The following is a 22,934-nucleotide window of genomic DNA, read 5'->3' as shown; positions in this document are numbered from 1 at the left end:
ACATCCCAGTATACCTCAACAAGGGACCCCATGCTAAAAAATATTCAATCAATCTTGAGCAACATAATAAAATATCCAAAATGTCTAGGACACAATAAAAAATTGCTCATCATACCAAGAACTGTCAGAACACATACAAAGAATTTACTAAGAACCATCACAGCAACAAGGAACATCACAACATGAATGATAAAGAAATCAACAGATACCCACACCAAGATTAATCAGACATTGGAATTATCTGATGAAGATTTGAAAGCAACTATCATAACCATGCTTCAATAAGTAATTATAATTTCTCTTGAAATAAATGGGGAAAAAAACAGAAAATTGTATCAGAGAAGTGCAAGTTATAGAAAAGAATAAAATGGAACTCATAGAACTGAAAAATATGATAACCAAATTTTTTAAATCTCACTAGATGAACTCAAGAATACAGCATAGATGAAAGAACAGAATCAGTGAACTTGATGACAGATTGCTATGGTCTAAATGTTTGTAGGTCCTCCAAAATTTATATGTTGGATCCTAATCACCAAGGTGATTATATTAGAAAGTAGGGGCTCTGGGAGATGATTAAGTCATGAGCAGTTCACCTTCATGAATGAGATTTATGCCCTTACAAAAGAGGTCCCAGAGACCTGCCTTGCTCCTTCCAGTATGTTAGAAAATAGCAAGAAGGCACCATCTATGAACCAGAAAGCAAGACCCTCACCAGACACCAAATCTTCTGGCACCTTGATCTTGGACTTCCCAGCCTCCAGAATATGAAAAATAAATTTCTGTTATTTAAAGGCAACCTGATCTAAGATATTTTATTTTAGACTAGAACACAAATCAATAGAATTTATCCAATCTGAACAACAAAGAAAATATAGACTGAAAAATAAGACAAATATTTCTCAGGAACATTTGGGACAATAACAACAGAGCCAACATGCATATCTTCAGTTTCGAAAAGCAAAAAAAAAGAGAGACTGGACCAAAAAAGTAGTATAAGATATAATAGCTAAAAACTTCCCCTACTTGGTAAAAGACATAATAAACCTACAGGTTCAGTAAGCTGAGCAAATAATTGGCTAAAACCAAAGAAGCCCATGTCAAGAAACATCATAATTAAATTTCTTAAAACTAAGGCCGAGGAAAAAATCTTGAAGGCAGCTAGAGAGAAATGATGGGTTACTTATAGGGGAAAACCATTGGAATGACAGCAGATTTCTCACTGGAAACTACAGAGGCCAGAAACAAGTGGCTCAACATTTTTCAAGTACTGAGACAAAATAACTGTCAATGGCAAATCTTATATTCAGTGAAGATATCCTTCAGGAATGAAGAAGAGGAATAATAAAAATCTTATCAGGCCAAAAAAATCTAAGACAATGTTTGCTAGCAAGCTGACTTAAAGAATGGCTAAAGGTAGTTCTTTAAACAGACAGGAAATGATAGGAGAAAAAGGCTAGAACTTTCAGAAAAGAAAGAACAACAGAATGAGTAAAAATATAGTAGACTAGATTACTTATTATGGGTTTTTAATAGACTTTTTTAGAGCAGTTTTAGGCTCACTGCAAAACTGATTAAAAGATACAGAGATTTCCCATATAGTTCCTGCCCCCACATGTGTATAGCCTCCCTCACTATCAAAATCCCCCACCAGAGTGGTATATTTGTTACAGCTGATGAACGTACATTACCCATCATTATCACCCAAATTCATAGTTTACATTAGGGTTCATTCTTGGAATTGTACATTCTGTGGGTCTGGATAAATTTATAATGACATGTATCTACTATTATAGTATCATACAGAGTAGCTTCACTGCCCTAAAAATCATCTGTGCCATGCCTCCCCCAACCCCTGACAGCCACTGATCTTTTTACTGTCTCCATAGTTTTGCCTTTTCCAGGATGTCATACAGTTGAAATAACGCAGTATTTCAACTAGACTTTTGAATTGTCTTCTTTCACTTAGTAAATACCTTTAAGTCTCCATGTGCTTTTCATGGCTTGATACCTCATTTCTTTTTTAGCACTAAATAATATTCCACTGCTTGGAGGTACCACCGTTTATCTATCCATTCAACTACTGATAGACATCTTGGTTACTCCTAAGTTTTGGAAATTATGAATAGAATTGCTATAAATATCCATGTGCAGGTTTCTGTGTGCACGTAAGTTTTCCATTCCTTTGGGTAAATACCAAGGAAAATGACTACTGGACCATATGGTAAGAAATCACCAAACTATCTTCCAAAGCAGCTATACCATTTTGCATTCTTACCAGCAATGAATAAAACTTCTTGTTGTCAGCACTTAGTGTTGTCAGTGTTCTGGATTTTGGCCATTCTAACAGACATGTAGTGATATCTCATTGTTGTTTTAATGTGTGTAGCCCTAATGACATATGATGTTGAGCATTTTTAATATGCTCATTTGCCTGCTATATATCTTCTTCGGTGAGGTGTCTGTTAAGGTCTTTGGCCCATTTTTTTATGGGGTTGTTTGTTTTCTTATTGTTGAGTTTGAAATGTTCTTTGTATATTTTGAATAACAGTCTTATATTAGATGTGTCTACGTGTCTGTTGCAAATATTTTCTCCCAATCCATGGCTTGCCTTTTCATCCTTTTGACATTCACAGAGCAGAAAGTTTTCCTTTTAATAAAATTCAATTTACCAATTCTTTCTTTCATAGACCATGCCTTTGGTGTTGTATCTAAAAAGTCATCACCAAATGCAAAGTCAAATGGACTTTCTTCTAGATCTCCTAGGAATTTTATGGTTTTACATTTTACATTTAGGCCTGTGATCCATTTTGAGTTACTTTCTGTGAAGGGTGTAAGGTCTATGTATAGATTTATGTGGGGGTGGGGGTTGTATGTTGACATCCAGTTGTCACAGCATCATTGGTAGAAAAAGCTATCTTTTCTCCATTTTATTGTTTTTGCTCCTTTGTCAAAGATCAGTTGACTATATTTATGTGAGTCCATTTCTGGACTTTCCATTCTGTTTCATTGATCCATTTGTCTGTTCTTTCACCACCACTATACATTTTTAATTACTGTAGATTTGTAGTAAGTCATGAAGCCAGTAGTGGCTGTCCTCCAACTTTGTTCTTCTCCTTCAATTTTGTATTGGCTATTGTGAGTCTTTTGTCTCTCCTTACAGGCTTTAAAATCAGTTTGTTGATATCCATGAAATAACTTGCCAAGATTTTGGTTGAGATGACGTTTAATCTTAACAACATTAAGTTTCCTCTCCATGAACATAGAATATCCCACCATTTATTTAGTGATTTTTTTCATTCATGACTTTTTGAAATAATATTTAATGTCTAAAGCAAAAATTATAAAACCATCTGATGTGGTACTCAATGTAGGTTGAAGAAATACTTCAAACAATTTGGCCAGGAGCAGTGGGTCATGCCTATAATTCAAGCACTGTGGGAGGCTGAGGTGGGCAGATTGCTCGAGCCCAGGAGTTTGAGACCAGCCTGGGCAATGTGGCAAAATCCTGTTTCTACTAACAATACAAAAAATTACCTGGATGTGGTTGTGTGCATGTGTAGTCCTAGCTACTTGGGAGGCTGAGGTAGGAGGATTGCTTGAGCCTAGGAGGGGAAGGTTGCAGTGAGGCGAGATCACACCACTGCACTCCAGCCTGGGTGACAGAGTGAGACCCTGTCTCAGATTTTTAAAAAAGGACTCAAAAAAAGTATTTTAAATTGGAAAGGTAAACGAACCTAAATGAAAGTTAGGTTTCTATACTTCACTCAAAGTGGTAGGACAATACTAGTAAACTATGATAAATTAGGTATGTACTGTAACACCTCAAGCAACCACTAAGAAAATATAGAATGCGATATACCCTAAAACACAATAAATAAATCAAGACGGTATCCTAAAATAATGTTCAAATAATCTACAGGAAGGTAAGAAAACAAAAAAATAAGAGAAATAAGAAACAGAAGAAATAAATAATAAAGTGGCAGATGTAAACATTGACATATCAATAATTACCCTAAATGTAAATGGTTTAAATACCACAATTAAAAGACAAAGATTGGTAGAATGAATTTTTTAAGTCTAAAAATATGCTATCTGCAAGAAATCCATTTCAGATATAGTGACATAAGCAAGTTGAAAGCTAAAAGATGCAAAAAGTTAAGCCATGTGAATGCTAATCAAAAAGAAAAAGTAGAAATGGGTATATTTATATCAGCTAGAGTAGATGTCAGAAAAAAGAACATCACCAAAGATAGCAAAAGATATTATAATTATAAAAGGATCAATCCACAAAGAAGACATAACAATCCTAAACGTGTACACACCAAACAACAAAGCCTCAAATATGTAAAACGAAAACTGATAAATCACAAGATGTAGCAGTCTAGAGCCAATCAGAAGAAAGAAATCATGCAATAGGTTAAACAGACAAAGTTTAATACAAAGTATTACTATGATAAAATATTTACTATAAGATATAGGGAAACTCCATATGGTATCCTCAGGCTGAGAGAGAACACCTAAAAAGGGGAAAAAGTTGGAACAGGTACAGATCTCACTAGAGAAGGTATGGTTTAGCCCATCAAACAGCAGAGAAGTTAGCTGATTTGGCCAGGCCAGAGTTGGTCTGGAGTTTCTGGGATAAGAATAAACCATCCTTACAAATGCAGGTGGGGAAGCAAACCATCAGCAACTGGCAGTATGGGTGTACAGTAGGATGGCAGGCATCAATGCAGACAGGAGGCCTTTAGAGCACATAGGCCACCTGGGAGCTTGCAACAATGTAAGCTCATATAAAGTTTAGCCTCAGCCTGATTCCATGGGGAGCTCTGGAATATAAATGGCAACACAGAGTTGTCCCACTCTCTTAGTTAGTCATTGATTGCAGGGTATTCCTAAGGAGAAAGCATAACCTCAGGTATTTCCAGAGAAGGTAACTTCCATAATCAATGACAATTCAAAGGAGAAATGTTCAATTGGGAGTTGATATTAATCAACATTCTCAGAACCAGTCAATGGGTATGCAAGCCTAGTAAAGGGATCTTGGGTGTCAACAGCAATTGCTACAGCAGCTGACTAAAGAAGCTAGGAAAAAAACAACACATTAAAGAAAAAAGAATAAATTGTTTTTAAAAAAGTAATCAGAAAACAGAAAAAGTAGTAACTAATAAATCCAAAAGCTGGCTCTTTGAAAGCAACAACCACAAGAAGTTGTTGTTGAATATTGTTCTGGTGGTATTTGCCAATGCAATTATAAGAGAGAAAAAATTAGACAAATCAAAATTGGAAAGGAACAAGTAACACTATCACTATTTGCAGATACACGTAGCAGGTTGATTTATTGATAACATCTATGCTTCACCTCTCCTTGACTCTTGCCCTTTGACACTCCAGTTCTCATTTAAGAGGCAGGGTCTATTTTCCTACCCCTTAAATCTGGACCTACCCAATGGGACGTTCTTTGGCCATTAAAATATTGGTAAATTTGAGAGGAGCAAACACTTGAGTGCTTATGCATTTCCCTATCTGTCTTGTTCCACATGAACACTAATGAAAAAAAAGTATCATATCCTGCGATACTCATGGGAATATCCCTGAGTGAAGCTAAAAATATGCTCAGACTACCATGCTTGCGGGTGATATAAAGTAAGAGATATGTGAGAACAGCTCACTTGTCTTGGCCATGGCCATCCTAAACCAACCTACCTCTAGGCAATCCTCAAATATGTGAGAGTCCAGCCAAGATCAGAGAGGCTGTCTGTCCAATTCATGGCTAACTGAAATACATGAATGAGTTCAGTTAAGACCAGAAGGTCCTCCCAGTCATGCACAGATGCATGAACAATAATAAACAACTGTCATTTTGAGCCACTATATATTGCATCATAACTAGCTATAATATTGGCTGGGCGCAGTGGCTCACGCCTGTAATCCCAGCACTTTGGGAGGCTGAGGCGGGCGGATCACGAGGTCAGGAGATCGAGACCATCCTGTCTAACACGGTGAAACCCCATTTCTACTAAAAATGCAAAAAAAATTAGCCGGGCGTGGTGGTGGTCGGTGCCTGTAGTCCCAGCTACTCGGGAGGCTGAGGCAGGAGAATGGCGTGAACCCAAGAGGTGGAGCTTGCAGTGAGCCGAGATTGCGCCACTGCACTCCAGCCTGGGCAACAGAGCGAGACTCCATCTCAAAAAAAAAAAAAAGAAAAATTTAACTAGCTATAATATGATTGTACACCTGGAAGCCCCCAAGATAATCAACTAACAACTACTACAAAAATAAGAGTTAGCAGGATACACAATAAAAGAAATCAATAGCTTTTATACAGATACATTAAAAACCAGCTAGAAAATACATGAAGGAAAAGATCCCATTTGAAAAAGTAATAAAACAAAATTAAAATATACATTAGAATAAATTTTTTTAATTTACAGAACTTAGATGAAAAAACTTTCATCTAAATATGCCTAAAGAATACAAGAGAAGACTTGGACAAATAGAAATGTGTGCCATGTTTATTAATAGAAGACAATATCATAATGAAATCAGTTCTCCTTATGTTAATTCATACATTAAACATAATCCAAATAACAATGCCAACAAGTGATTTTAAAATTCAAATATAAAAAGAAACAAACAAAAATAGTCAGGAAAACTCTAAACCCATGGAAGTATGATCTTTGCAGACAATAAAATGGGTGAAAAGATTGCCAAGCTGGATAAAGCGCCAAGACCCATCAGTACGTTGTCTTCAAGAGACCTATCTCATGTGCAAAGACACACATGGGCTCAAAATAAAGGGATAAAGAAAAATTTACCAAGCAAATGGAAAAAAAATCAGGGGTTGCAATCCCGATTTCTGAAAAAATAGACTTTCAACCAACAAAGATTATAAAAGACAAAGAAGGGCATTACATAACAGTAAAGTGTTCAATTCAACAAGAAGAGCCAACTATCTTAAATAAACATGCACCCAATACAGGAGCACCCAGATTCATAAAGCAAATTCTTAGAGACCTACAAAGAGATGTAGACTCTCACACAATAATACTGGGAGACTTTACCACCCCACTGACAATATTAGACAAATCATCAAGAAAGAAAATTAACAAAGATATTTAGGACCTGAACTCAGCTCAGGATCAAGTAGACCTGAGAGATATCTACAGAACTCTCCACCCAAAAACAACAAAATATACATTCTTCTCATCATTACATGGCACTTACTCTAAAATTGATCACACAATTGGAAGTAAAATACTCCTCAGCAAATGCAAAGGAACTTAAATCATAACAAACAATCTCTCAGACTGCAGAGCAATCAAATTAGAACTCAAGATTAAGAAATTCACTTAAACCCACACAACTACAGGAAACGGAACAACCTGCTCCTGAATGAGTCTTGGGTAAATAATGAAATTAAGGCAGAAATCCAGAAGTTCTTTGAAACTAATGACAACAAAGAAATGATGTACCAGAATCTCTGTGACGCAGCTAAAGCAGTGTTAAGAGGGAACTTTATAGCACTACATGCCCACGTCAAAAAGCTAGAAAGATCTCAAGTTAACAACCTAACATCTCAACTAAAAGAACAAGAGAACCAAGAGCAATAAACTCCCAAAGCTAGCAGAAGACAAGAAATAACCAAGATCAGAGCTGAACTGAAGGAGATAGACAAGAAAAACACTTCAAAAAATCAATGAACCCAGGAGCTGGTTTTTTGAACAAATTAATTAAATAGACCACTAGCTAGACTAATAAGGAAGAAAAGTTAGAAGAATCAAATAAACTCAATCAGAAATGATAAAGGGGATATCACTACTGACCCCACAAAAATACAGCCATCAGAGAATGGCCATACTGCCCCAAATAATGTATAGATTCAACGCTATTCACATTAAACTCCCATTGATATTCTTCACGAATTAGAAAAAATTATTTTAAAATTCATATGGAACCAAAAAGGAGCCCAGATAGCCAAGACAATCCTAAGGAAAAAGAACAAAGCTGGAAGCATCACACTATTTGACTTCAAACTATACTACAAGGCTATAGTAACTAAAACAGCATGATACTGGTACAAGAACAGACACATAGACCAATGGAACAGAACAAAGAACTCAGAAATAAAACTGCACACCTACAAGCATCTGATCTTTGACAAACCTGACAAAAACAAGGAATGGGAAAAGGACTCCCTATTTAATAAATGGTGCTGGGAGAGCTGGCAAGTTATAGGCAGAAAATTAAAACTAGACCCCTTCCTTACACCATATACAAAAATTAACTCAAGATGGATTAAAGACTTAAATGTAAAACCCAAAATTATAAAAACCCTAGAAGAAAATCTAGGGAATACCATTCAAGACATAGGCATGGGCAAAGATTTTATAATGAAGACACCAAAAGTGACTGCAACAAAAGCAAAAATTGACGAATCGGATCTAATTAGACCAAAGAGCTCCTGGACAGCAAAAGAAACTATCATCAGAGTGAACAACCTATAGAATGGGAGAAAATTCTTGCAATCAATCTATCTGACATAAGTCTAATATCCAGAGTCTATGAGGAACTTAAACAAATTGACAAGAAAAAAAAAAACCATTAAAAGGTAGGCAAAGGACATGAACAGACACTTCTCAAAAGAAGACATACATGTGGCTAACAAACATATGAAAAAAGGCTCAACATCACTGATCGTTAGAGAAATGCACGTCAAAACCATGAGATACCATCTCACATCAGTCAGAATGTTGACTATTAAAAAGTGAAAAAACAACAGATGCTGGTGAGGTTGCAGAGAACAAGGAACACTTTTACACTGTTGGTAAAAGTGTAAATTAGTTCAACCACCGTGGAAGACAGTGTTGTGATTCCTCAAAGACCTAGATGCAGAAATACCAATTGACCCCACAATCCCAATACTGGGTATATACCCAAAGGAATATAAATCATTCTGTTATAAAGATACATGCATGCATATGTTCACTGCAGCACTATTTACATTAGCAAAGACATGGAATCAACCTAAATACCCATCAATGATAGACTGAATAAAGAAAATGTGGTACATATATACCATGGAATACTATGCAGACATAAAAAGGAATGCGATTAGGACATTTGCAGGAACATGGACAAGTTGGAAGCCATTATCCTCAGCAATCTAATGCAGGAATGGAAAACCAAAACAGCACATGTTCTCACTTATAAGTGGGAGCTGAATGATGAGAACATATGGATACATGGTGAGAACAACATGCACTGGAGCCTGTCTTGGGGGGGTTGGAGGAGGGAGAGCATCAGGTAGAATAGCTAATGGATGCTGGGCTGAATACCTAGATGATGAGATGATCTGTACAGCAAACCACCACGGCCCACGTTTACCTATGTAACAAATGTGCACATCCTGCACATGTTCCCCTGAATTTAAAAAAAGCTGAGGAAAAAATAAAAGGGGCAACTCTCCCGTAAAAATTTTTTTAAAAAAGATGTGTGATAAGGCCTTAAGTAACTCAAATTGTGCAAAACAGGCAGATAGACCAATAGAATAAAATAGAATATTGAGAAACAGAAGTAAGTATATATGGAAATTTAATATATGTAAGACAAATGTGGTATATCAAATCATGGGAAAAACAAACATTACTGAAACATCCAGGTGGGTGGCCAACTGGAAAGGAAAATTAAGTCAGATCCCCATTTCACACCATGTACTAGAATAAATTCCAAAGAGATCAACAATTGACATGAAGAAAAATAAAACCACAAAGTATTAAAATAAAACCTGAAGAATTATTTCATAATTTTAATCCAAGAAATCTTTCTAAATATGACATAATATTTAGAAGCCATAAAGAAAAGACTGATAAATGTGACTAATAAAAATTTATGCACAACAAAAAGACCGTAAGGATAGTCAAAAGGCAAATGACAAACTGAGACAAAATATTTGTTACTGATGTCATTGCAAAGGGGCCAATCCTTCTAATTAAAGAGCTCCTATAGTTCATTAAAAATAGACTGGATAAAGAAAATGTGGCACATGTACACCATGGAATACTATGCAGCCATAAAAAAGGAAGAGTTCATGTCCTTTGCAGAGATATGGATGAAGCTGGAAACCATCATTCTCAGCAAACTATCACAAGAACAGAAAACCAAACACCGCATGTTCCCACTCATAAGTGGGAGTTGAACAATGAGAACACATGGACATAGGGAAGGGAACATCACACACAGGGGCCTGTCAAGGAGTGGAGGGCTAGGGGAGGGATAACATTAGGAGAAATACCTAATGTAGGTGACAGGTTGATGGGTGCAGCAAACCACCATGGCACATGTATACCTATGTAACAAAACTGCACATTCTGCACGTGTATGCCAGAACTTAAGGTATAATTGTAAAAAATAAAAATAAATAAAACAAACAAACAACAACAAAAAAAACAGACCAAGTGGACAATCGATTTGAACAGATGGCCCACACCACACAATAGGAAATACAAATGGCATTTAAACATATCTTTAAAATCCCTGCTCCCACATGTAATAAAAGAAGCACAAATTAAAATTACACTCATGCCAATTTTTGCCTGTCAAATGAACAAAGTCCAGACAGTCTGATAACACACTATCAAGGTTGGCAAGGTTGTAGGGAAAAGGTGCCCTCATACGCTAGCCCAGGGGAGGGAAGGAGGGAAGAAGGGAGGCAGGGTATAAATTGGTACAATCTCTACGGATGGCAATTAGAAAATATCAATAAAAATTACAAATGAACCTACCTTTTGGGGTTTTGTTGTTTATTCGTTTATTTTTGAGATGGTGTCTCACTATGTTGCTCAGGCTGTTCTCCAACTCCTAGGCTTAAGGAATACTCCTGCCTCAGCCCTCTAACTAACTAGAACTTCAAGTGCACACCACCATCCTGGCTCTGAACGTACTTTTTGATTCAGCAGTTCTGCTTCCAGAAATGTGGTCCTTTGAATGTCTTCACACATGTTAGGAGTATGCATAAGTATGGAACAATATAAGCTATGGAGCATTATACATATATATATATATATATACACACACACACACACACACACTCAGATGTGTAAAATTATAAATTCTGTAATCAAAAAGAAAAAATATGAATCAAGAGAAACCCCAAATTACAAAAATTAGGTAGCACAGCCTATGGAGATGCCTTGAAGTACATTACAGGTAAGATTCTGAAACACAGGTTATTAGCTATTTCTTTACATTTCCATTTCAGCAACTTTACTATAAAATCATTGTTATTCATCTATTTTGGAATCCCAAATTCACATCTATTCTCACATTGTGAGGCTTCCTGCTCGCAATGATAAACATCTCCTAGGTGTCAAAACCTAGTAATGATTTTGTGTAATCCATGCAGAAAAATAAGACACAATATATCAGTAGATGAGGGCCACTAATGCACAGATAATACACACATCAGACAAAAGAACTGAAGAAATGATCAAAACCTATAAAATAAACAGACCTTGACACGGTGTGGTGGCTCACACCTGTAATCCCAACACTTTGGGAGGCCAATGTGGGCGGATCAACTGAGGTCAGGAGTTTGAGACTAGCCTGGCCAACACGACGAAACCCCGTCTCTACTAAAAATAAAAAAAAATTAGCCGAGCGTGGTGTCGGGCACCTGTAATCCCAGCTACTCGGGAGGCTGAGACAGGAGAATCACTTGAACCCGGGAGGCGGAGGTTGCAGTGAGCCGAGATCGTGCCATTGCACTCCAGCCTGGGCAACAGAGCAAGACTCTGCTTCAGAAAAAAAAAAAAAAAAGGCCTTAAGAAAAGTGGGCTATTACTAAACAGCTCTCAACTATGAACACCCGAATTCCTTATATCAAATAAATTTCTCAACAGAGACATGTTAGACATTTTAATTATAGGTCTATTCTCATTCCCATTCCCAAAATGTCCTACAAGGGATGAGAATAATGTTATGTGGACAGAAATAGTGATTAACAATACACATATTGCTTGCATGTGTGTGTATTTTTTTTTTAATTTCTTTAAGGACACACTAGAAACTAACAGTTTTTACCTTTTGGGTATGTGGGGTGGAGGTGGGAAAATTCAGTAGATGGGAAACAGTACTCTATTTTTTTATGCTTTCTGACTTTTGAACCAAGTTAAAATAACACCTATTTCAAATAAATGTTTAAATTTTATTTTAAATTGCCTAGTTAAAAAGAACCACTAGATGGAGCATGTTCCTCATTTGAACTGCTGCCATAACAAATTCATAAAAAAATTAAAGCTGGATAAAAATGTATTCTGGAAACTAGCTGAAAGCTTGAACACCGGTTTATCATAATAATAATATCTAAATTGCTAACACTGTTCGAGCAAACAGGTGACAATCTGCCGCAGAAAAATCAGGATTTTAGAAACATCCTTATGCTCCAATCCCCTAAGCAACATGCATAGTTGTGTATTTTCTGTCTTCAAATATAAACCGCCACATTTAACAATCTTGGTAGTTTTCCTCAAATACCATCTGTATAACAATGGCATATAAAATCATAAACAATGATTTTTTGACATGTTCTCAGCTATAATTTCTCTTTTCTGTCTTCTTGGGTCTCTAAGATATGGAGATTAGGCAAATATTAGTGTTCCTAGATCTCAGGCTGCAGGCAGAGGCCCTGGGTTTATGGCATCAGTTCTGGGGGTGGGAGTCAGGCCTCACATGTGAGGGGCATCTGGGGACAGCTGTTGGAGATGTAATGAGGTCTAGGGAGGGCCTAGCTCTGGCCAGCAGCTCCACCATCATCTGACTTCCCTATTGGTGTTCTGTGCAGGATTCAGGTTGTAAAATGGTCCCATGACTAAGAACAAGCCTGCAAACCTCTAAGCTAAAAGAGAGAGAGAGACCTCTCTAGGAAGCCTGGCAAGGTGGCAAAACAAATGCTGACCATACCAAGTGTTAACAAGCATGCTGAGCAACTAGACCCCTCATTCGCTGGAGGTAGGAGTGTAAAATGGAACTCTAGAAAAGTTTGACAGTTTGTTATGAAGTTAAACATAGACTTTTCATGTGCAATCGCAATCCCAGGTATACACCCTAGGAGAAATTCTTTGTTTACAAAAATTATTTTTAAAACCTGTACATGAATGTTTACAGCAGCTTTATTTGCAATCATCAAAAACTGGAAACAACCCAAATGCCACTGGCAAATGGATAAACAAACTGTGACACATCCATACAATGGAATACTACTCAACAATTAAAAGGAATGAACCACTGACACACACAACTTGGATAGATCACAATAACTTGGATAGGGCATTGTGTTGAGTGAAAAAATGCCAATCTCAAAACAATTACATATTACGTAATTCCAATTTTATAAATTTTCAAAGTGACAAAATTAAGGTAATGGAGAACATATCAGTTGCTGCTGGGGTTAGGACTATGGGGATTCTGATTCTGAAGTGAAAACAAAGGGGAGTTTCTTTGTGATGTTGTGTGCCCTGATCATGGTGTTGGTAACACAATACTACATAGGGAATAAACTCTCATAGAACTAGGCTGGGCAGCATGGTGGCTCACACCTGTAATCCCAGCACTTTGAGAGGCCGAGGCACGAGAATTGCTTGAGCCTGGGAGTTCCAGACCAGCCCAGCAACACAGCTAGGCCCCTTCTCTACAAAAAATTTAAAAATGGCCCAGGTATGGTAGTGCATGTCTGTAGTCCTAGCTACTTCGGAGGATGAGGTGGGAGGATTGCTTGATCCCAGGATGTTGAGGCTGTAGTGAGCCAAGATCATGCCACTGCACTCCAGCCTGGGTGACAGAGTGAGACCCTATCTCAAAAAAAAAAAAAAAAAAATTCACAGAACTACACACACACACACACATGTGCATGTGCAAGAAGATATATAAATAACCAGCAAGCACACGAGAAAGTGCTCAAAATCATCAGGCATCATAGGAATGCAAATTATAGCCACAATGAAATAATAATACGCATCTACTCAAATGGCTAAATTTTTAAAATAATGACAACACAAAATTTTGACAAAGACGTGGAGCAATTATAACTGTCATACTTTGTCATAAAAATGTAAAATGGTACAACCACTTTGGAAAAAGATCTCATAGATTTCATAAAATTAAACAGATACCTATCCCATGACCTGACAATTACATTCCTAGGTATTTATCCAAGAGAAATAAAATTACATGCCCACACAAATTGTCATAGAAGAATGTTCTTATCAGCTTTATTCATAATAGCTCCAAACTAGAAACAGCCCTGGTGTCCATCAATAGAATTGGTAAACTATGATCGATTCAGAGGATGGAATGTTACTTAGCAATAAAAAGGAACATACTGCTGACACACAATAAATGACATATATTAACCTAGGAAACTTTGTACTGTGCTCTTGTGGGTCACTTGCTCTGGAGGAAACCAGTTGCCAAGATGTGAGGACACTCAAGCAGCCTTATAAATAATCCACCTGGAGAGGAACTGAGGTCTCATTCCAATAGCCCTGTCAATGAGTGTATTAGTCCATTTTGCATTGCTATAGAGGAACATCTGAGACTGGGTAATTTATAAATAAAAGAGGTTCATTTGGCTCACAACTCTGCAGGCTGTACAAGCATGGCACCAGCATTTGCTCGGCTTCTGATGAGGCCTCAGTGAGGGTTTCTACTTCTACTCATGGTAGAAGTAGAAGGCAAAAGGGGAGCAGGTGTGTCACATGGCAAGAGAGGGGGTAAGAAAGAGAGGAGGAGGTGCCAGAGTCATTTAAACAACCAGCTCTCAAGTGAACTAATAGAGTGAGAACTCACCACCAGCAGGAGGTCAGCACCAAGCCATTCATGAGGAATTTGCCCCCATGACCCAAACACCTCCCACTAGGTCCCACCTCCAACATCAGGCATGAGATTTGGAAGGGAAAAACATCCAAACTATATCAATGAGCCATTGTAGAAGTGGCTCTTCCAGCCCCAGTCAAGCCAGGGCCAACATCCTAAATGCAACCTTATGGGAGACCCTGACCCAGCGCCACCCAATTAAGACACTCTGAAATTCCTGACCCACAGACACTGTGTGAGACAATATATATTGGGGTTTAAGCTGCTAAATTTTGGAGTAATTTGTTACATATCAGTAGATAGCTAATACACACAGTAGTGTCATGCACACACACAAAATTGACGGACATGACAAGTATCTTATTTTTAAAGAACTGTAGCAACATACAATTCAACAAGAACAAAGGCATGAGTCATAAATGTACAGCCCAGTGAATTATCGCAAAGTAACTTCAACTGTGTAATCCACACCCAAGCCAAGGAAAATCACATTCCAGGACCAGCATACAAGATCCCCCTCAATCACTATTTTCTCTCTCCAACACAGTGCTAGCTGCTATCCTGCCTTATAACTTCATAAATTATTTTTTACTTCTTTTATTTATTTATTTTGAGACAGGGTCTCATTATGTTGCCCAGGCTTGTCTTGAACTCCAGGCCTCAAGCGATCCTCCTTCCTCAGCCTCCCAAGTAGTTGGGACTATAAGTACACCAACATGCCCAACGTATTTTTTGCTTATTTTGAATATTAAAGAAATAGGCCAGGTGCGGTGGCTCACATCTGTAATCCCAGCACTTTGAGAGGCCGAGGCAGATGGATAACCAGAGGTCGTGAGTTCAAGACCAGCCTGGCCAATATGGTGAAACCCTGTCTCTACTAAAAATACAAAATTAGCCAGGTGTGGTGGCACATGCCTGTAGTCCCAGCTAGGGAGACTTGCTTGAACCCAGGAGGTAGAGGCTGAAGTGAGCCAAGATCGTGCCATTGCACTCCAGCCTGGGCGAGACAGAGCAAGACTCCATCTGGATTAAAAAAAAAAAAAAAAAAAAGAAGAAAGAAAGAAAGAAAGAAAAGAAATGGGATTATCTACTATGTATTCTTTTGTGTCTGGCTTCTTTCACTTAGCAATGGCTAATTAAGAGTCATCTTTAGTATCTGTTGTAGTTGTGGTTCATTCATTTTCATTGTTATACAAGATTAAATTGAATTAATATACCACTAAAATATGTTGAGTCAACAAATTGTGTGATTCTGATAATAAGTTCTAAAACAGACAAAACTAACCAATACTGGCGTGAAAAACACACACAACAGTGGTTACCTCCAGGAGGGTGGGGGCAAGGGTTGACTGGCAAGGGTATAAGAGAACTTTTTGGGGTGATGATAATGTTCTATGTATTTTGATAGGGGTTGGGTTACATAGGTGTATATATTTGGCAAAGCCCTGAGAATGTACACTTAAGATTTTTGCATTTCATTGTATGAAGTTTTACAGCAAATGAAAAAGATCTGGCACATATTGAAGTCTTCTTAGTGGTATGCACACTGAGTTATTTAGGGGGAAGAATATTTATGTTAGTAATTTTGAAATGCACCCAAAAACCCAAAAATGGGATATGGTGAATAGAGAGATCAATAGATGGGCAAATACGTGATAAAGCAAGTATAGTAGCATGTTAATGCCAGAATCTAGGTAGTGGATATAAAGATCCTCAATGTCAAGGTCTTTCCATTTTTATGCATGTCTAAATTTTTTTTTTTTTTTTTTTTTTGAGACGGAGTCTCGCTCTCGCCCAGGCTGGAGTGCAGTGGCACAATCTCGGCTCACTGCAAGCTCTGCCTCCCAGGTTCACGCCATTCTCCTGCCTCAGCCTCCCAAGTAGCTGGGACTACAGGCACCCGCTACCATGCCTGGCTAATTTTTTTGTATTTTTTTAGTAGAGATGGGGTTTCACCATGTTAGCCAGGATGGTCTCGATCTCCTGACCTCATGATCCGCCTGCCTCGGCCTCCCAAAGTGCTGGGATTACAGGCCTGAGCCACTGCACCCAGCCGCATGTCTAAATTTTTAAATATGAAGTGTTGGGGCCAGGCATGGTGGCTCACACTTGTAATCCCAGTACTTTGGGAGGCCAAGGCAGGCGAATCGTTTGAGCTGAGGAGTTCAAGATCAGCCTGGGCAACATGGCGAAGCCCCATCTCTACAAAAAATACAAAAATTAGTGGGGCACCTGTAGTCTCAGCTACTTAGGAGGTTGCGGTGGGAGGACCACTTGAGCCTGGAAGGTCAAGGCTGCACTGAGCCAGGATTGTGCCACTGCACTCCAGCCTGAGCAACAGAGCAAGATCCTGTCTCAAAACAAAAATTATACATATATATATATATACACACACACACATACACATACACACACAAATATATGTGTATTTGTTTATATATAATATGTATATGTTTGTTTATATATAATATGTATAATATGTAATTTATATATATGTATATATATAGTAGTGGAAAAAAGTAGATGATCAGAAATGGAATTATGGTAGGGCCATTGTTTTCTTAAGTAAGAACTTTGTGCACAAAAGTTGGTTTCTAAATATCGTTCTCAAATAAAAGAAACTAGGGCTCCTTGGATAAATGGCTGATTCTAGGACAGGGGCAGGGAAAATATAAGATGAGCCTGAAACTCCCAATGGCCAAAGCTGGAACAATTTGAGCAACAAAAATGTGCTGTTAGATTGTAACCCAAAATATAAAATAAACATGTTAGTCCATACTGATATAAGTAAATGATTTAATAAATAAATACATGGGGGAAAGAGATCAACCTCCTATAAGAAATAATTTGTGTAGATACGCTCTCCTCCAGAAAATGGAGCTTAACTAGCCCCACCTACCCACTCACCCAACTTGAATGTTGGACAGATTGAATGACTGGTTTCCAGAGAATGAAAAGGTAATTGTACAGTGGAGAAACCTGACAAGCACTACAAACATCATCAAGGATAAGCCATGTTGATGGAATGTACTCACTAACACGATGTGATGCTCAGGGTATTCTTCCCAACACCCATAATTCCAGTCTAGTCATAAGGAAAACACAGACAAACCCAAATTGAGAGACATTTGACAAACACCTGACCAGTACTCTTCAAAACAGCCAGGTCATGGAAAGCATGAAAGACAGAGGAACTGTCACAGACCAGGGGACCCTGAGGACGTGTGACAGCAAAACACAGTGTGGCATCCTGGATAGGACCCTGGAGCAGAAATCGACCACCAGTGGGAAAACTAAAGAAATACAAACCAAGTCTAGAGTTTAATAGATGCTGCTTTGTTTTTCTGAGATGCAGTCTCCCTCTGTCACCCAGGTTGGAGTGCAGCGGCGCGATCTTGGCTCACTGCAACCTCCACCTCCCTAGTTCAAATGATTCTCTTGCCTCAGCCTCCAGATTAGCTGGGATGACAAGTGCCTGCCACCATGCCTGGCTAATGTTTTTGTATTTTTAGTAGAGACAGGGTTTCGTCATGTTGGCCAAGCTGCTCTCGAACTCCTGACCTCCAGTGATCCATCGGCCTCAGCCTCCCAAAATGCTGAGATTACAGGCGTGAGCCACCCTGTCCGGCCTGTCAATGCTGCTGTCTTCGTTTTGACAAATGTGCTATGGTTGTGTAAGATGTTAGCAACAGGGGAGGATATATGGCAAATCTCTGTACTATGCTTTGTAACTTTTCTATACACTGAAAATTATTGCAAAATAAAAAGTTTATTTTAAAAAGAAGGAATAGCCAAGGCAACACAAACAACAAAATGACCTTTGTGCATTAAAAATTAAAACAAAAAGCTGAAACATTTTTAAAAACAGTCTTTGTGCATGGTTTTCTCAAAATCTAAATCAAAAATCAATTTTGATCTAGTGGAAAACACATCTTCAGATACCACATTTGAATGCCATCATGACCAGGGACACCCTTGGTGTCCACCCTTTGACCACGGAATGATTCCAGGTAGCACAGACATTCTGGAATTAAGCATCAACACGAACTTCAAAATCAAGCTGCTTTTACAGCATGCTCCTGCTTTAATAACCTGCCCCTTTTTCCTGGTCCCTTTTGCGAGTTTGCTTCCAGAAACACCTCTGATTCAGCCTGTGATAATTCCCTACAACATTCTCTTCTTGTTGAAAACGGCAAGAATAAAAAATGCTTTATGTCCAACACCAACAAGGTGAAACCACGGCCAAGCACTCACACAAATGACAGGTGGGCATGAAGAACAAATCCCCAAAGGCGGAGAGCAAAGAAACCATCTGCCTTCTAGTAAACAGCACAGCTGCATAAACACCGCAGCTGCACCCATAGCTCAACCTCCTACCGCCAAAGCATTCACCCCACCCCCAGGAGCCACCTGCACAGCCTGATGAATTGATGGTGAATGGAAACAGAAACTGTTTAACCATCTTGTGGTAACTGGCAAACACTGCAAGCTCTGAACCAGCAAGGGAGACTGAGAAAATGCAAAGACAGGGCTAAGTACTGTGGTTTAATTTCAGTCGTGAAGTCACTCAGCCGGGGAAATGTACAGCTGCTAATTGGCAAAGTCTACAAAGGTAGCAGGGAAGAAAGACTCAGGAGATAGAAAAAGGAAGGCAGAGGAAGAAAAGATCCCCTGCACCAGAGATAAAGCCTGATAGGCACTTCCAATCCACGCCCCTGCATCCTGGGCACTCCATGGAGTGCAGTGAGGAAAAGGGACACTCCCTCTCCAGCCTTCCTTTCTCCCATCTTTCCTTGTTTCCTTGCCTCCTTACTTAAGTTTTCATTAGGCACCTGCACCACACTAAGTAGGAAGAATCCAAGATACCTTGGCCCATTCCTCTCCTCAGAGAGCTCAGACTCTAGCATAGAAGACAGAGGAGCAGGAGTGTCCCACCAAGACAGGGAGAGAAATTTTTCACATTATCACTAAGCCCCACGTGGCCAGGGCTCTGCCGCCTCACAGGGGATGGATGGCATGGTTGTTTTCTGCAGAAGAAAACCTTTAGTGCAGCAACTACCTGTACTTACTGTCAGGATGAGCTGCAGGGGTGGCAAGAAGACAGAGTGAGAACCATATCCCTCTGCACATGCCAAGAAGAGGGGCATATGTGGGCAGAGAGAGGAGGCCCCCAGGAGGAGAGAATGGGGAGGAGGTGGTAAGGTAGAAAGGGCTGGAAGGGAGCAGACAGGGAGTAAAGGGAGAAATAGGGCCACATGAGCAGAGATGCAAACAGATATAACCTCCTAAGACAACAATACAAGCCATAAAAAAAAAAACACAAAAACATTTCTTCACTAGGTAAAGGTATGTCGGTTTTGGCAGACACTGCTAGTGGCTCTTCCTCCCCTGCCAGGATTCTGAGGTCACTCCACTGCCCAGCCCCAGGGCAGGTCTGATTGACTCAGGTCATCACAGGGTCCCAACCTCCAGGAAAGTGATCAGCTTAGAAATGAAATTTGTTGCTTGAAACGAGAATGGTTATTTTTATAGTGTGAATTTAGGAGACACTGTGGCTGGAATGGCACACGAGAGGCTAGCTGAGAAAACAAAAGTGGGTGTGCAGCCCCAGCTGTTAAACACACCAGAGGATGCACCCAGTCCTGTGGCCAATGGATATAACCAGGCCTGACTCCCTCCTGAGGCTGCACTCTGCCCATGGGATGGCTGAGTCTGCTGGCTTACAGGCTCCTTGTTTCTGGCTGTCATTTAAATATGATGCAATTGGTCACCCAAAGGATGTCTCTAGTTGTTAGAAACAAACTCACCCATCCAAACCCAAAGAATGGACTCAGAGACCCAGAGAACAGCCAAAGTGAGACTTTTAATGAGTCTTGTAAGATCAGGCGTCTGATAGAAAGGCAGACCCAGCACAGTTTCAACAAGCAATTTATCCCCTAGTGTGCAGGTCCCTCCCCCAGTTCCTCATAGGTTGAGTACTATGGGGTCACAGTGTTCCCGGACGTCACCTACTGATTGTTGGGTAGGGGCTTTAGATGTCTTTTTTAGGGTTGTTTTGCTGCATTTTATTGCAGCCCACAGTACATTGCAATCCTAGTTAGCTCAGGGCTCTTCAAGTATATTTGACTTATGACCTAAGTAGCTGGGCAGGCTGATAAGAACAGACAAAGTGAGCTATTTTGGAGACTAGTAAGCTTTCATCTTAGACTAAACTTTTTTGGTTCAGGTGAAGGCAACTAAAGGGCGAGGGGAGAAGAGGGGGAAAGTGGAAGGCTGACAAGCAGGAATCCGCTATTTAAGCAGGGGCCTAGTATATCCTGTTTCTTCTGTAGTTCGCTGACCTAAGTCAATTTAAGGCACTTTGTCTTGGAAATAGACCACTGTATACATTATTTCCTTCATGGTGGAGCGTGACTGTGCACAAATTCTGCAGGCGTCTACGGTGCAAACTCATCGTCTTCAACAACAAATCCATTCGACGTACATGTGGAGGAAGCCCCCTCATGGAGGCAGGCAACATGCCCAGGAGCCGGGTCCCATGCTGGAATCTGGGAGCCACTCATGCACTTACTTGTCCATTTACAAGTAAATGGGAAGTAGGAAGGTGGACATGGCGATTCCCTCAAGGGCCAACTACAATCTGAATTGTAGTTGGATCTCAGGGTCTGAGATCACTTAGGGACAAAGGAAAGGTTGAGTCAATATTCTCCCATGGCTATCAAGAGGGGCAGAGAGAACAGCCAGGTATCTGGGGGTCTCAGTGATTTCTGCAGCATTCACAATAAGCCCATAGACAGTGTTGAAAAAAAACAGAGGTTTGCATATGTTACGTAAAGGCATTGTTACGAAGAGAAGGACGGTAATCGGAGTCCCCTGCTCAGCTCTGCAGTCAACATCTGTCTACAGCTGTAATCTTGGTAAGCACCATTCTCAACTCCTGGCATCAACCCACTGGCAAAGCTTTATTTATAGAGTGAGAACAGAGTATAAATGTTGCCAGCCTTGACGTTGTAAGGTAGAGGATACAGAGAAGAGACTTAAAGAGAAGAGATACTATCAACACTCAGCGCAACAGGGTAAAGAAAAATAAAAATGATACACACTAACAGGAGGTGACAGGAGACTCTCCAGTCCCCTTGCAGGAAAAGAAAGGGGCAGAGGTGGCTGCTTTCCCTGACTATGGTGCAGATCAAAGTTCTGCAGTCTCAAGACACAGTAAGAATGACTTTAGCTAGAAAACCGGTCCAGGTTTCCTCAGAATTGCAGCCACTTTCAGAAGCAGTGAGGAATGGGTATTGATGACACATCATCTCTTTAGTCAGACATTGGTTCCTTGCATGGGTAATATTTTCATTTGGAATCAGTTGGCAAGCCTCTACCCAGAAAAACAAAAATATTGCTGATCTTCAGATCAAAGTCACAGAAAAGGAAGGTAGTAGAACCCCCACTAACTTCCCATTTAAGGCAGAAATGCCTGACCTGTGGCTTCCCGGGCTCTCTTCTGTGACATTACTTCAATCACTAGAATGGTCCAGAGACTAAGGGAAAGCATCTGCTGTCCCTTCCCCGAGCTACATCACCCATTTTCCCTTGCAGACACCCACTCCCTCTGCCCAAACTACATGATGCTGGTTGTTGACCCCCCACCTTCTGGTGTGGGCAGACACTGACTAGACTGGGCCAATCCTTGCTCTCGGCCCCAGTGACCACTGCAAGGAAGAGCAATGGCCAGCTGGGTTGGTCAGGCTGAAAACCAAAAAGGGTCCCTCTCTTCCTGCCTGGCTGCTGAGCTGTTGCACATGTGCCATAGCTCTGAAGGCCACGAGGTGGACAGGGCCTGTCTGGACAGGAAGAGAGCAGGTCAGGGGATTCCTGAAAGTGCCACCCAAGCACCTGGATTCCAGCCTCCACACCTGAGGCCAATGTGAGCTGCATTTCTGACTCTGCAACTGAAACAGGAGCAACTACTTATGCTAATAACAGTGCTTAGGGTTGCAAGCAACAGAAAACCAACTCGCATTAACCTGAACGGTAAAGGGCAGTTGCTACCTCAGGGAACTGGC

At 39.8% G+C, this 22,934-nt stretch overlaps 1 protein-coding gene across 3 annotated transcripts in view; it reads right to left on the bottom strand.

The window, feature by feature from the left end:
• Positions 1–22,934, bottom strand: part of ACOXL (acyl-CoA oxidase like) — a 389,165-nt gene that overhangs the window by 353,709 nt on the left and 12,522 nt on the right. The window lies entirely within an intron of this gene.

Source organism: Gorilla gorilla, chromosome 12 (assembly GCF_029281585.2).
Source record: "Gorilla gorilla gorilla isolate KB3781 chromosome 12, NHGRI_mGorGor1-v2.1_pri, whole genome shotgun sequence".
Taxonomy (NCBI): Eukaryota; Metazoa; Chordata; class Mammalia; order Primates; family Hominidae; genus Gorilla; species Gorilla gorilla.
The sequence above is the reverse complement of the archived record's forward strand: the minus strand, read 5'-3'. Positions and strand labels throughout refer to the sequence as shown.